Source organism: Vigna unguiculata, chromosome 2 (assembly GCF_004118075.2).
Source record: "Vigna unguiculata cultivar IT97K-499-35 chromosome 2, ASM411807v1, whole genome shotgun sequence".
NCBI classification, from domain to species: domain Eukaryota; kingdom Viridiplantae; phylum Streptophyta; class Magnoliopsida; order Fabales; family Fabaceae; genus Vigna; species Vigna unguiculata.
In genome coordinates this window covers 18,254,777-18,268,963 of record NC_040280.1, presented here as the reverse complement: position 1 = coordinate 18,268,963, position 14,187 = coordinate 18,254,777, and the positions used below count along the sequence as shown (strand labels likewise).

At 35.8% G+C, this 14,187-nt stretch overlaps 1 long non-coding RNA gene across 2 annotated transcripts; it reads right to left on the bottom strand.

Annotated features, from left to right (window-relative positions):
- Positions 1-4,094: 4,094 nt before the first annotated feature.
- Positions 4,095-12,530, bottom strand: LOC114173457. Of its 2 annotated transcripts, none has more exons than XR_003602506.1 (3): positions 12,248-12,530; positions 5,144-7,801; positions 4,095-4,559 (listed from the first exon to the last, which is right to left on the bottom strand). It is a non-coding gene; the product is annotated as an uncharacterized LOC114173457 (long non-coding RNA). The 2 variants fall into 2 exon arrangements; XR_003602507.1 differs by having other exon boundaries at positions 5,144-7,600.
- Between the last annotated feature and the right edge of the window lie 1,657 nt (positions 12,531-14,187).

Here is a 14,187-nt window from a genome sequence, read left to right as displayed (position 1 = left end):
CCAATCCACACAATTGCTTACATTAAAGAATATTGTAAAGGTATGACATTAGTTGAAGGTCATCTTTATATATTGTGTTTGAAGTCATTTTTGAACTTTAATATATGTCATCAAATTTGTAGGTCTTCAAACATGACATAAATACTCTCATTGACAAAGAAGTTCAAGCTTCCCTTCCTGTTGTCTGACTAAAGCCAGGTGATAAGGGTAGTGTGAACACTAATGTGGAGGCAAATGTGGAGACCAATGTGGAAACATATTTGAATGCCAATGTGGACTGAAATGTGGACCCAAATCTCCACATCAACGAGGATATCATTGTAGAGATCGTTGAGGACAGTGACGAAACTTGGATGAAAAGTTCAAAGGTGTCAAATTATATTTTTATATATAAATTATTATTTTTAATTAAAAAATATATTCATTTATTTTTCATTTCTTCCACACAAAAAAGCACACATAATAATAAAATCCAAAAAAAAATGACTATCATTCATTATCATATCATAAAATAACCATAAAAAGCTATCATTAAATGTCAAAGATTACTTTTAGTCAAAGTACTCCTCTCCATTCTTCAAATGACTTGAAATCTTCAATAATTGTTAAAGAATTTTCAAATTCATTATATGTAATTCTATGAACTTTAGAGAGTTATTTTTCCTTTTCTTCAAATTTTGAACTCTGTGAAATTTCTCAAGTTTAGTTGATGTAGATGCATTTTTCATCTTCATCGCAAATCTCCTTGAAAAAAAAACAAAGGTAGAAAATGAACTTACTTAAAAGAAAAAATTGTTCGGTCCAAAATGGTCCTTAAATCGTCAAATTTAATGTGGTGGAACTTGATTTTGAAAATAATAAAAGATTGAGGTTGAAAATTGAGTTAGAAAGGAGAAGTGATAAAGAGATAGAGGTATGGAAAGGAGAGAAACCAAAAAAAGAAGAAAAAGGAAGTATAGAAGGGGAAAACTTTGTTTTCAAGTTAAAAAAACATTTTAAAACTAAATATATATATATATATATATATATAATTGTTAGATATATTACATTTTATGTTAATTAGGGAAATGTAGCGTCTATTATTTATTAGAAAAACATAGACATTTTTTATATTGGTAGATATTGTTGATATTTTTTATAACAATATTTTTTATTTACCATATTTATGTTTGATCAATGAAGTACGCGAAAATAATAAGTCTTCTAGCCCTAGCATTTCAATCACATAAATGAAGTGTACCACATTAACAAACCTCAATTCAAAAATAACATGTATATGATATTAGTCTGTAGTGTCATATAACTTGTACAAAACATAAACGACACATCCAATGACTTCTTATAAGCCAAGCTCACACAAAGCCACAAGGTTTGACTCACGTTCCAAAGATACTAGGGCATTATCAACCTCTTATAAATAAACTCTAACACAACCACTGTAATATACCTATCAACACGACCAAATCAATATCAACAACACCACCCACGACTACAACCAAAATTCGCTCCATTACATCAAAAAATGAAGTTAAAGACATTACTCATCAACCCAACTTCTCAAAATGATATTTGCTCAACTTTTCTTTCCTTGGGAAGTTGATGTGCAAATCCTTTAACCTGAGTTTACACTTATTTACTCAAGAGTACGCAAATAGTTATGGGAATGAAAAGATTTAGTCCCTTGTGTTAAGTTAATTGAAGATGTTCATAAATGAAGATAATATCATGAATAGCTTAAAAGATTACAATCAACACTTATAGAGGTTTGGTAAGAGATTTCATGAAAGTGCAAAACGAATAACATAGGTTAGCACGTATTTATATATTTGTTAGCAACTATTGTTGACAATGGATTTCTAAAGTAATTCATGTCATTTCAATTGAAGGAGTAAAACAATCATCAATGAACAGGGAAAACCTTTACATCCAAAACGTAAAGACAAAGTGTTTACCAATCAACGAATACCACTTTTATGCTACCAACGTTGAAAACTGCTAACAATTTCAAATAACTATACAAATAATGCAAGGATCACAAACCCCATTGCAAACAAAGCAAAAATTATAAATTAGGGTCAGGGATTTCCAACCTTACGGCAAATTCAAACACGATCACGATTTAACAAGGTTTCAACACTAGAGGTTTGAAGATAAAGACAACTTTCAACAACATGGGCTTCAACAATAATAGGGGTTTCAAGAAGAGGGTTTCCAAGAAAACGGGTTGCAAGAACAACAAAAACAATTTCAACAACATTATTGTATTCAACAACAAAAAGGGGTTCAAGACGAACAAGAAGCTTGAAGACAGTGAGGTTGAAGAAGAAGAGGAGTTGAAGACAATGAAGACAATTCAAGACGTGTTTCGTTTCTACCTCTCGCTATGTTCGAACAAATATTTCATTCAAACTAGGGATGGCAACGGGTCGGGTTGGGCACAGATAGTACCTACCCGCAACCCGACCCACAAAAAAAAAATCCGCCCGCTACCCGTCCGTTTACTCACCGGGTATCCGCTTAAAAAATACCCACGAATATTTTTAAAACCCGCGGGTACCCGTGGATACCCGATACCCACAAATATTTAAAAAAATATAAATTTTTTAAATTTTTTAATATAAAATTATAAAAATAAAATATGAATTAAATTAATTTTTAATTATAATGAAATTTGACATAATAAAATATACTGTTAATTTTAATTTTAATTAAATTTAACTTAATAAAATATAAATTAAATTTTAATTTTAATTTTTTGCAGGTAACGGGTACTCGTGGGTACGGATTGCATGATACCCGTACCCGACCCATTTATAAGCGGGTATTAAAATACCCGCTACCCGTTACTCGCGGGTAATAAATACCAGTAACTATCCATCGTGGATTTTATCCGCGGATATCCACGGGTGCGAGTATTTTTGTCATCCCTAATTCCAACCCTTTATGCCTCATTCCAATGTGGGGATTCAAAAGAAAAAAAATTATACTAGCAACAACCATGGTTATAAAACTTGCGAGTTAACTCATTAACTTTTCCGAGTTTATGTTTCCACTCACCCTTGGCGAGTTGATCCGGAAGCAAACTTGCTTTTGGAGCAAACTCGGTAGACTCGTTGTGAACTCAGTGAACTCGCGAGTTTGCAGCTGAGTTTGCAAGTCCAAAGGGTTTTTTTCTTTCAATCCAAGACAACCTAGTTTCTACTTGTGTTTGGATTCGTCTCCGTGTTCTTAGTGATCACAAGTTGCTCGTCGTCGGTGCATTATCGTTGGTGGTTGCTTTCACAGTCGTGGGATTCAATGATTGAAGATGTGAGAAAGATCATATACCAACATGAAAGAAAGGCACAAGTTGAACATTCATCTTTTTTTTAGGCCGTAAACTCTATTAATTGATCGTTGGATTAAGAGTAGCACATCTCTTCATTGTTTGGCTCATTCTTTAAATCCAAGGTAATTATATTATTAAATTATTTTATTACTATATTTTTTTGTATACATCTTATTTACAATATATAATATTATGTAATGTTAATTTGTGCTTATGTTTTTTTAATATTGTAGATATTAGTGATAAATGGTTAAGTGAAGATTCATAGAGTCGTGCCCACATCAAGATGTGGAACTAACTCATGAAAGGAAGAAATGTTTTATGAGGTACTTTGATGATGTGGATGTAAGGAGACAAGCAAATATAAAGTTTGCAAACTTTTCAGATGAAAGAGAAGATTGTGCAGATGCCGACTCTGTAAGGGATAGAAGTAAAATGGGTGCAAAATCATGCTGAATTGTTCATGGATCTTAGGCACCAACACTTGAAAAGATAGCTCTTAAGCTACTTGGACAACTTTTTTCTTCTTCTTGTTGTGAAAGGAATTGGAGTACCTACTCTTTTATACATTCTATGAAAAGAAATAAGATGACACCTAAAAGGGCGGAAGATTTAGTATTTGTCTATAGTAATCTTTGTCTTCTCTCAAAAAACTCCTCAAAGTACAAAAAAGAGGAAAATAAATTGAGATATTGGAGGAGATGACTTTTCATTGGAAGACAGTGAAATTCTTTAGATTGCTAGCCCATCTCTTGATGAACCAGAATTAGAAGAAGTATTTTTCAATGAAGATGAACAAATATGAGTTAAACATTATGGTTTACAAACGTTTTTCTTTTGCTGGACTTTTTATTTTTAAATTCATAAAACTAATATTAAACAACCAAAGTTAAATCTAACTAAGACTAATAACTAAACCAAACATCATATCTAATTAAACAAACTAAACAAGTTAACTAAGCAAGTAAATCACGGAATGCATGATCTGGTCAATCTTTCAGCCTCTATCCAGTGTTCCTCAGCTCCAGCAAGTGTATTTGAATGTTCCTTGAAGTTCCCCAAAGTTGGCACAAAGATAGGAGATGAAATGCAAAAAGTCAACCCAAAGTCAACTTTACAGGATTCTTGGCTAATAAGCTGTCACAGCAGCTTCAAAGTTGTTGTTTTCCTTTGCCTTTGCTATTGATTAGCTCTAAAACGACTCCATTTAGTTGCCTTGGTTTATTATTTTCTGCACCAAATCAAGTTATACAAGTTAGCTCTTCAAAACCAAAGAAAACACCTAAACTAAGTTAGCAACTAGCCTATTTTTGACTAAAATCTGAAACAGTTTTTACAACTAGATTTTAATTAGTCTAAACTATATTTATTTACTAACTATAATTATAATTAAATAAAACTAGTACTAACAGAAATGCCATGTACTAAACTAATGAAAGATCTCAAGACAACTAAAATTGATGCATTTATCACAACAAGATTTTTTGTTCTTGCTAACTAAAACTAGAATCCCAACCTTAAAATGCAAAGCTAAGCTTCTGAAAACTAAAGACAAACTAAACACTTCTAAACACATGCTTTAAACTACTCTATTAATACTAATTCTAAAATAAAAGAGAATATAGTAAAATTAGAGAATCTACTCTAATATAATGTAATTAACTAAAAATAATTCCTGAGAAAGACAGAATTAACTACTGAAAACATGACAGAATATGTACTTAACACACCCCCCACTTAGTCCATTTGGACTCCTGCCAAAAACAAAAACAGAAAACACCACCAACCAACCAATCACAATACACTTTCTCTTACCAATCTGCATAATCCAGCTGCATCAATCCTAGCTCAATTCTGCCAAATGACCATTAACTCTCCAAATTCAAGCTTCATGAAATCCAGCAAGCCAGAAACATGTTAATCCAACCCAAATCAAGTATTGAACAATCAAGAGAATAGCAGATCAGATTTAACCTCACAAAGAAGGTGTTTGCTCTCACATCTCAAAGTGTATAGACTTGTATTTATCACTCGGCACTACATGTAAAAGCCCAATCTCATGAATTTGAAAAGCTTCTAATCAGCATCACTCGATCCAAGGCACACTCCAAATCGATAGGTCTTTATTTTGGCTGGTAACGTGGTCAAGTTTATGGGTAGGATTCAGAAGAGGATTCAAGGCTATGAGCTTGTGAGCATGAGAAAAAAGCAATCTGACAGCATGGAGTTTTGAGTGCAGGTCAGAACCATAATTCTGTCATCACATTCTTTTATTTCAGCTTTGTATCAACACCTTTTCTTTCTTCCTTCTCTTTTATTTTGATTCAGACCCCCTCTCTTTTCTTATTTTCTTTTTCAGCCAATTCAGACTTGTTTCATCACTTATTCCATCACTTGTTTCAGCACTTATCCAATCTGTTTTCCTCTATTTTTTCGAACCAGATTTCCCACCCCCACACTTGGAATTCACACTGAACATTGACCTTCTTATGCCCACAAGCTAGGCAAATCATGGTTTTTTTTTTTTCAGGTCTCATGGCTTGTAACAGAGGTGATTCATCAAGAAAGGTCAAGTTACTATTTTAGATCATGTTTAGAGTGCATCCAAGGTCAAGCAAACCAAAGAGAATCAATGCAAATCCCGAAATATAACTCTACGTACATGCAATCACACAACATGAAGAAATAAGGCTCAAAAGCTCTCAAAAGTTAATGTTGTTAAGACTCAAATGCTACATCTCTATCATGCAAAAACTACTCGATTTAATTGAATTAATATGTAAAAACTTACTAAAGATCATCCACTCAAATCTAGAATCTAATGACACTTGGCAATCTAAACTTGAATTAATCACCACTCATCATTATGCAAAGATGTAACAAACACTCTAAAAATGTACTTGCTTCCCAAAACTAAACTTTAAAACAAAATTTCACTATCTAGAACCAAGACAATTCTCTAAAAGGACTCTAAAAAGCTAAAAAAATTAAATTGCACTAAAACAGTATAGAAAAGTGTATGGAAACTCTCTAGACAAGCTTAAAATGGTAAAAAGAAACTCAAAAATTGACTATCTAGAATCTATATCACAAACTAAACAATGCTAGAACAGACTAAAATTTTAAAACTGTATCCAACTACCAAATGGAAATGTTATGCAACTACCTAGACACATTCTAAATGATAATTGAAGGTTAAAAACTAAGCTAAAAGTCCAAAGCATGAAGAACTATGAAAACTAATATGCACAGCCATAAAATGCACTAAAACAGTAAACTGGTCCTATCCTATACTATAATGACTCAAATTGAATGTTTAAGCTATCTATACCTAAAATTCTCTATCTAAGCAAGTTCTAAAAAAAACAAAAGGCTATTAAAAAATATGATAGCTACTGAAAACAGCAGAAGGATCAAGAATTAACTATGAAAACCTAAAGAAAAACTAAACTAATTGGTAAAACAGAAAACGTGTCAAAATTTTATACTTGTTAGATATTGTTTAGATATTGTTTGATATTATTAAGATATTGTTAGATATTGTTAATCAAAATATCAAACAATATCTTCTATTTACTCTATTTATTTTCAGTTACTCTTTTTAATTGTAATCTCTCTGTTATAAATAGATTATCTTATGTGTGCCAAGTTAGAGCCTATCCTAGCGAACTTTCTTGGACATTCTGTTTCACCTGATATCGAGCTGCTAACGGACCATCCTATAATTTCTTGTCCTACGCACGAGATGAATATACCTCGGCGTGAGGGGGTGTGTTGGAAGTCCCACATCGACTAGAGGTAAAGCTAATTCACAATATATAAGTGAAGTTCAAACCTCACCTTATAAACCGGTTTTGTGGGGTTGAGTTAGGCTTAAACTTCACTTCTAATACTTTTTTTATTAAAACAGTAAGAATACCTATGTGATAAAATGTCAAATCATCAAGGCTAACTATTATACCAACTATTTATTTTAGAAAAACAAAAAATTCACAGTTGACTATGCTACTACCTATAATACTGCAACAACACATAAGTTAAAATGAAGAAAAAATTCTAACTAGTAAACTAAATTCAAGCTAGCTATACAAACGGAAATCAGCAAGATAAAACTACAATTAAACTGAAGTACCTATGTTCTAAAAAGAAACGCCATAACACAATTAAACTAACTAAATCTACCTCAAACAGAATTTAAAATAGAACAGAATTAAGAACCAGAATGTAGAACAACTTCAAACTAATGCGATCAAAAAGAGCAACTACAGCTACCTGCAATACAGAAAAATCAGAACAACTAAACAAAGAGAAAATATTAGTGAAGTTAGTTAAGAAAACTGGAAAAAAAATTTAAAATTTCTTGACCTCCCCCCACAGTTAAAGTGCATATTGTCCTCAATGTGGCAAGGAAGTCCAGATTATTGGTTTTCATTTGTTATCTACAATGATTGGATCAGTAAAATTGATTCCATACTGTAAAAAAAAAAAAAAAAAAAAAAACCAAAATTAACATAGAAACTAAAATCACGACTCACTTCTAGTCATAGAAGTCCAAAATGTAAAAGCTATTAAACATTAGTAACAAGCTTATTTATGCGTATACACAATGGAAGATTTTTATTGACTCATAACTTCTTTTTCCTCCTCGCAGCCTGAGTAATGATACTACTCTGAATAAAATATTTTTCTCTTCAAACCATTCCACTCAGTTATTGGAGCTGGCTGGGAGAATAGCCAAATTTTTGCAGCATCTTGCAACAAGAAAGGGAAAGCCTTCATGCGAATGACATCTTCAGCCACTCCTGCTGGTTTCATTGTAGAACACACCACCATAAACTCCATCAAGTGCTGATGCGGATCTTCCCCACTCATCCCATGGAATTTAGGAAGTGCTTGCAATAATACCGATTTCAACTCATAGTTATTTTCTCCTTAAGGAAATTGAACACACAAATTCTTATATCCCAAATCTTCAATAGCCAGCTCCTTAAGAGACCTTCCTGGTTGTGTTCCCATTCTTCCCTCTTCACAACCTTGAAATTGATTCGATGTTTGCTTCACTCCTTTTTGCTGAACAACCTTCTCCTTCTTCTTATGATTCTTTCTCAAAGATCTTTCTAACTCAAGATCAAGAGTGTTCAACGATTCAGACTTGGACCTTGTTCTCATGCACCTCTGCCTGAACTCAACCAGGAGAGATTTCCACAAGAACATTTATCAATTGAAATTTGAAATTCAAAAAAGTTCCACAATGGTAACAAAAACTGCAAAACTAGAACTACACTATGACCACCATACTTCAAAATACAAACTCATCATCTAAAACTCGCCATGTCCTCGAAAACGGCGCTATTTGATAAAAGCCTTCTGTCACTTAAAGACATTCGTCAAAACCAATTTCCCTTAAGAATGCAATATAAGACTAACCTTGGTATCAATCCCTGGACACGACCAATTAAAGATGCAAATGATTGTATATGAACTATGGTGGGGAAATTTTAATGCTAAACTACTCTAATCTAATAACTAATCTAAATGCTAAAAATCAATGCATGTATGAACATGATGAATGCATGTATGAACATGATGAATGGATGAATGAAATGTAGACACCTAATGACGCAATTCAATAGGAAAAGATGTAGAAAATGAATGAAATGATTAAGAACTTCTAAAACATTTTTCTATAGCTTAATTGTTGAAAAACAAGTCTCTCTGGATAAACACTCTTTGTATTCAGATTTGTTGTGTTTTGAAATGAAGCATTACATGGTCCTTTTATAGGCCACTGGGCATGACTCTTCAACCACATTCATTAAATATAACCACTATCTAACTCACAATTAATGAACTCTGTTGCATGCTTAATCATAGCTAGACCCACTCTCAACCTTTTGCAATCTCCTAGACAATTAATATAGCAACTTCCAACTACCCACATTTAAGTTTACTTAACAAAATCCCCACGTAAACTTAAATGACCGGGTTCTTTGCCAATTCAATGGCCGACTTGTTATCAACTCGGCTTACAGTCCTCTTTTCTTGCTTCAATTCCAATTTGCTTAGAAGGTTTCTAAGCCAAACTGCATGGTAGACACTCCAGGATGCTGCAACATACTCGGCTTCACATGTTGACAATGTTACAATGGGCTGTTTCTTTGAAAGCCAGGTGAACATAGTGCTCCCCATGAAGAATACATATTCAGACGTGCTTTTTCGCACCATCTCCTTTTTCACCAACTCGGCAAGTCCACAAAAATGCAAGTGGCCAAACCGGAAGTGCCACATCATAGCTTCATCCTTCACGTCAAGTTTCAAGCACCTCTCTTGGACTATTTTCAAGTCCAACTTGTACATCATGTTCTTCTTCATCTCTACTCGGGCAATCAATCGATTTGACTTGTCTTTTAAGTATAGTACTCGGTCTTTCATCATAACCAAGTAGCCTTTCTCCATCAGTTGGCCCATACTCAATATGTTGCTCTTGAGATCGAGTACAAAGTACACGTCTCTGATTTCTCCAACTCGGTTGTTCTTTTGTAGGTACTAGATTGTACCCCGGCCTTTTACTGCCACCTTTGATGCATCTCCAAATGATACGTGTCCAGCGTCAACTTTGGTGAGCTGCTTAAAAAGATTCTCGTCCCTGCACATGTGGTTACTTGCTCCTGTATCAAGGTACCAAACTAAGTTGTCAGAACAACTCGGACTTAGTTCGGAACCTGATCTCCTGGACATCATTAATACTCCTTCTTCCTCAGCATCCTCAAAAAGGAAGTTCGTTTCCTTCTTGCTTTCAGATTGGCAGTCCTTCGCAAAATGTCCAACCTTCCTACAATTGTAACATTTAACTCATGAGTAACCGTCTTTGGCAAAATGACCGTACTTATCACATTTGAAGCATTCAACTCCTGAGTTGTTCGACTGACCTCCTCGGCCTCTACCACCACCACCTCCACCTTGTCCTCGGCCACGCCAGTTTTGTTGGTCGACCTGTTCTTGACCTCTTCCATATCCTCCTCTGCCTTTACCACCTTGGCCTCGAGTGTTCTAAGTATAAGGAACCTTCTTCTTCCTAATGGTTGCCTTTGCTTGGAGTGCTTGATCAAGGGACTCCTCCTTCTTCTTCCTTCTCCGCTGCTCATGCGCTTCAAGCGACTCGGCAAGCTCTTCCACCGAGAGCACTGTCAAGTCCTTGGATTTCTCTATTGCGCAAACTATATTCTCGAAGTCGTCGGTTAACGACCTCAAGATTTTCTCCACCACTCGACAAGCGAGCAGTGTCTCTCTATTTCTACCGAGCTGATTCACTACGGTCTCAACTCGGAAGACGTACTCAGCAACCCTTTCATCTTCCTTCATCCTCATCCTTTCAAGTTCGCCTTTGAGAGTTTGAAGCCGAACTTGCTTCACACGGTTATCCCCTTTGTATGCCTTCTCCAGAATATCCCACGCTTCTTTTGAAAACATAGCATTTGCTATCTTCTCAAAGCCAGACTCATCAATAGCTCGATACAGCACGTACAAAGCCGTTTTGTCCTTTGCTCGTGTTGCTTTTAACGTAGCAAGTTGGGCTATCGTCATTTCTCCAACGTCCTCTAGTTCTTGGTGCCCATTTTCGACCACCTCCCATACTTCTTGGGAACCAAGGAGAGCCTTCATCTACAGGCTCCAGTTATCATAGCTGACGCCTTTTGATAACTTCGGTAGGGGCATGCTGTTAGCTAAGCTGGCCATCTTGATCAAACTCTGTAACTCACTCAAACACTCAGGCTCTCAAGCTCTGATGCCAATTTGTTGACAAACAAGTCTCTCTGGATAAACACTCTTTGTATTCAGATTTGTCGTGTTTTGAAATGAAGCACTACATGGTCCTTTTATAGGCCTCTGGGCATGACCCTTCAACCACATTCATTAAATATAACCACTACCTAACTCACAATTAATGAACTCTATTGCATGATTAGTCATAGCTAGACCCACTCTCAACCTTTTGCAGTCTCCTAGACAATTAATATAGCAACTTCCAATTACCCATATTTAAGTTTACCTAACATTAACACGACCTAAAGAAATGTACAGAATCAACTAAAACAAGAAAAATCAGAAATTAAAACCAATGGCATGTTCATGTGTAGACACAGGGCATGGTCGAATTTCACACTGGAGTGATGGAATGGATGAAAAAACGATGCAAAACAGTTTGATTTAACTCGATTAAACATAGGAATTGGAACGAATCAATTTAACGCACTACGCATAAAGATCTCAAAATTAGAACCCTAACTACATGAACATTGATGGAGATAAACTCACATTCGATTTTCTGTTTCTGTAATGTTTTAAAATGAATTACCAATGTAGAATGATGTGAAATGACCAAAATAAAGATTACGAAACTTAAAGGAACACAATCATAAGCTTATAACACAAATTCGAAAATTGTGAGACAAACAATAACGGAATTAACTACCTCAGCCTCTGATTCACTGATTTTGGTTCGAAATGCAGAATTTAGGTTGAAACAAGTTGTGAATGACTTCTATAACCAAACGGAATCCATACAAACACTCAAACATCAAGATTTACACGAATTGAACAATTACACACTGATCACCAATGAAGAACTCTTAACTCTGCCTTCTTCTCAATATTTTTTCCGATTAATTACGTTCATACCGAAACTGCGATGAATTGTGGTCTTTTGGACACACGAGATCAAAGGCATGAATCAATAACCTCGATCTAGCAGGTTAGGAAGAAATCTTGATAAAAAACACAGAATTAAGAAGTGCTTGTATTGGAAAAACATAGAACAATAAGAACACATGATGAATTTACTAGAAATCGAAAACAGAACAAGAATTTGATGGACTAAATGGTGGAAAACGTAATTGCTAGAACAATAAAACGTAATACCACAAGTACAACACAAAGGTTGAAGTTCTTGAGCCGTCCTCTCACCAAAGCTCTTGATCTCCAAGTTAAAAGTGAAGAAAAACCGTGAGAGAAGATGAGCGAAAATGAGAGAATATGGAGAGTGATTTCTGACCAGTGGAAGTGTGATCTCTCCCTGCTGAGTGATTTTTTCTATCCTATATACACTAAATCTCATCTCCTAACTACAGCTCATTAACTAACTCAATTCCTAAGCGGAAAAACTACTTAAAACTCCCTAAACTAAGGCTAAATTAGACTATCACTTCACCTAGCTTCAATGAACTCTGGTCTAGCTTGCAGTGATTAAGGCACTCCAAGCGTTACTTTGATCTTCAACAAGCCACAAAATGTGCGTCCTCCTAGAGCCTCCAACGACCTCGCCATGAGTTTGGTGTGAGATAAAATTTCACTTGAACGATATTTATTTTAGACTTAATTATGTTTTGAGTTCATGTTAAATTTAGAAACGAGCTCGACGACCCAGATGGGCCGGACTGTTCCTACCCAAGCGGGTTGGTCTGACTCGACGACACACACGGGTTGGGTTGGGTCGGCCCGACTCTATAAATCACCTAGCTCGCATGACCCATTTGGGTCGCCAGGCCTGCCTGACCTGTTCGGGTTATCAGGTCCGTCCGACCCGTCTTGGTCGTAGTGCTAGTCCGACCCGTCTTAGTTGTCGAGCCCGCCCAACCAGTCTACGTCGTCGAGTCCGTTTGGATTGTCGGGTCCATCCGACCCATTTTATCATCGTGCTAGCATTGTACGTCAGGATCGTCGGGCCCTCCCGACACATCTGGATCGTTGGGTCATCGGGCCCACCTAACCCGTTTGGATCATTAGCCCACTAGACCCATTTGGGTCGTCAGGCTCGTCAGGCCTATTTGTGTCATCGGGCCAGTCGATCCATTTGAATCGTTTATGTAACATTCCGGTCGGATATTACTAATTTAAAATAAAATAAATAAAATCGATAATATATACACATTGATTTAAACTGTTTTTTCCTAAAACGAGGGAAAATGAAAACCTTTACTAAATCTCTATTAATTTAAAATCCACATAATTTAAATATCAACTACAAGTTCCAAGTATGATAAAAGTAAATGTTTACAAAATATCCTAAATCCATAAATAATAAAATCTCAGTAAAAGCTTTTCCCAGCTAGCCGTCTCTCCGATGTTATACCTCACCCGAACCAGCTGCAACATCATCTGCTCCCGTATAACAGATTACACGATCATCCAAACACAAGCAGATAGGGTGAGCTAACAATATCAAATTATATATACAATTCAAATATATATATATATATATATATATGCATACACTCATCAAAGAAACCCTATCCTTTGATTCCATACCACACGGCCACCACCATGTTATCTATGTTCTACATCTTTAGATGATAACCTCAAGATACCTTTTGCTGCCTCCACCTAAGGGCCACAACTTGTAGAACACGTGCGGGAAACCTACTACGGACCACACTCCCTAACGCCAGGTGGAGTTCCTAATACGAACTATAGTTCATAATTTTTCCAAGACTACCAAACTCACTAGTTAACGCCAAAGAGGGCAATCTTCTTGGACCCATCCGTACGAGCCACAACTCACGCACTCACATCGGTAACACTCGCCAATCTGAGCCATAACTCAAGGAATGCTTGTGTCTATCTGCCATCTCGAGCCACAACTCAAGGGATGTCATTTCGTGCCACAACTCAAGGAATGCCATGTGTTTACCCTTTATCCCGAACCACAACTTAAGGGATACCATTCCGAGCCACAACTCAAGAAATGTCACAGCAAATTCCATCCTTAAGGTATCACCCAAAGCCTTGTAGACCACGCACCTCCAAAGAAACCAGTCACAAGTCGTGTAAAACTCTAAATCTCATTATGCACATGAAGCTAC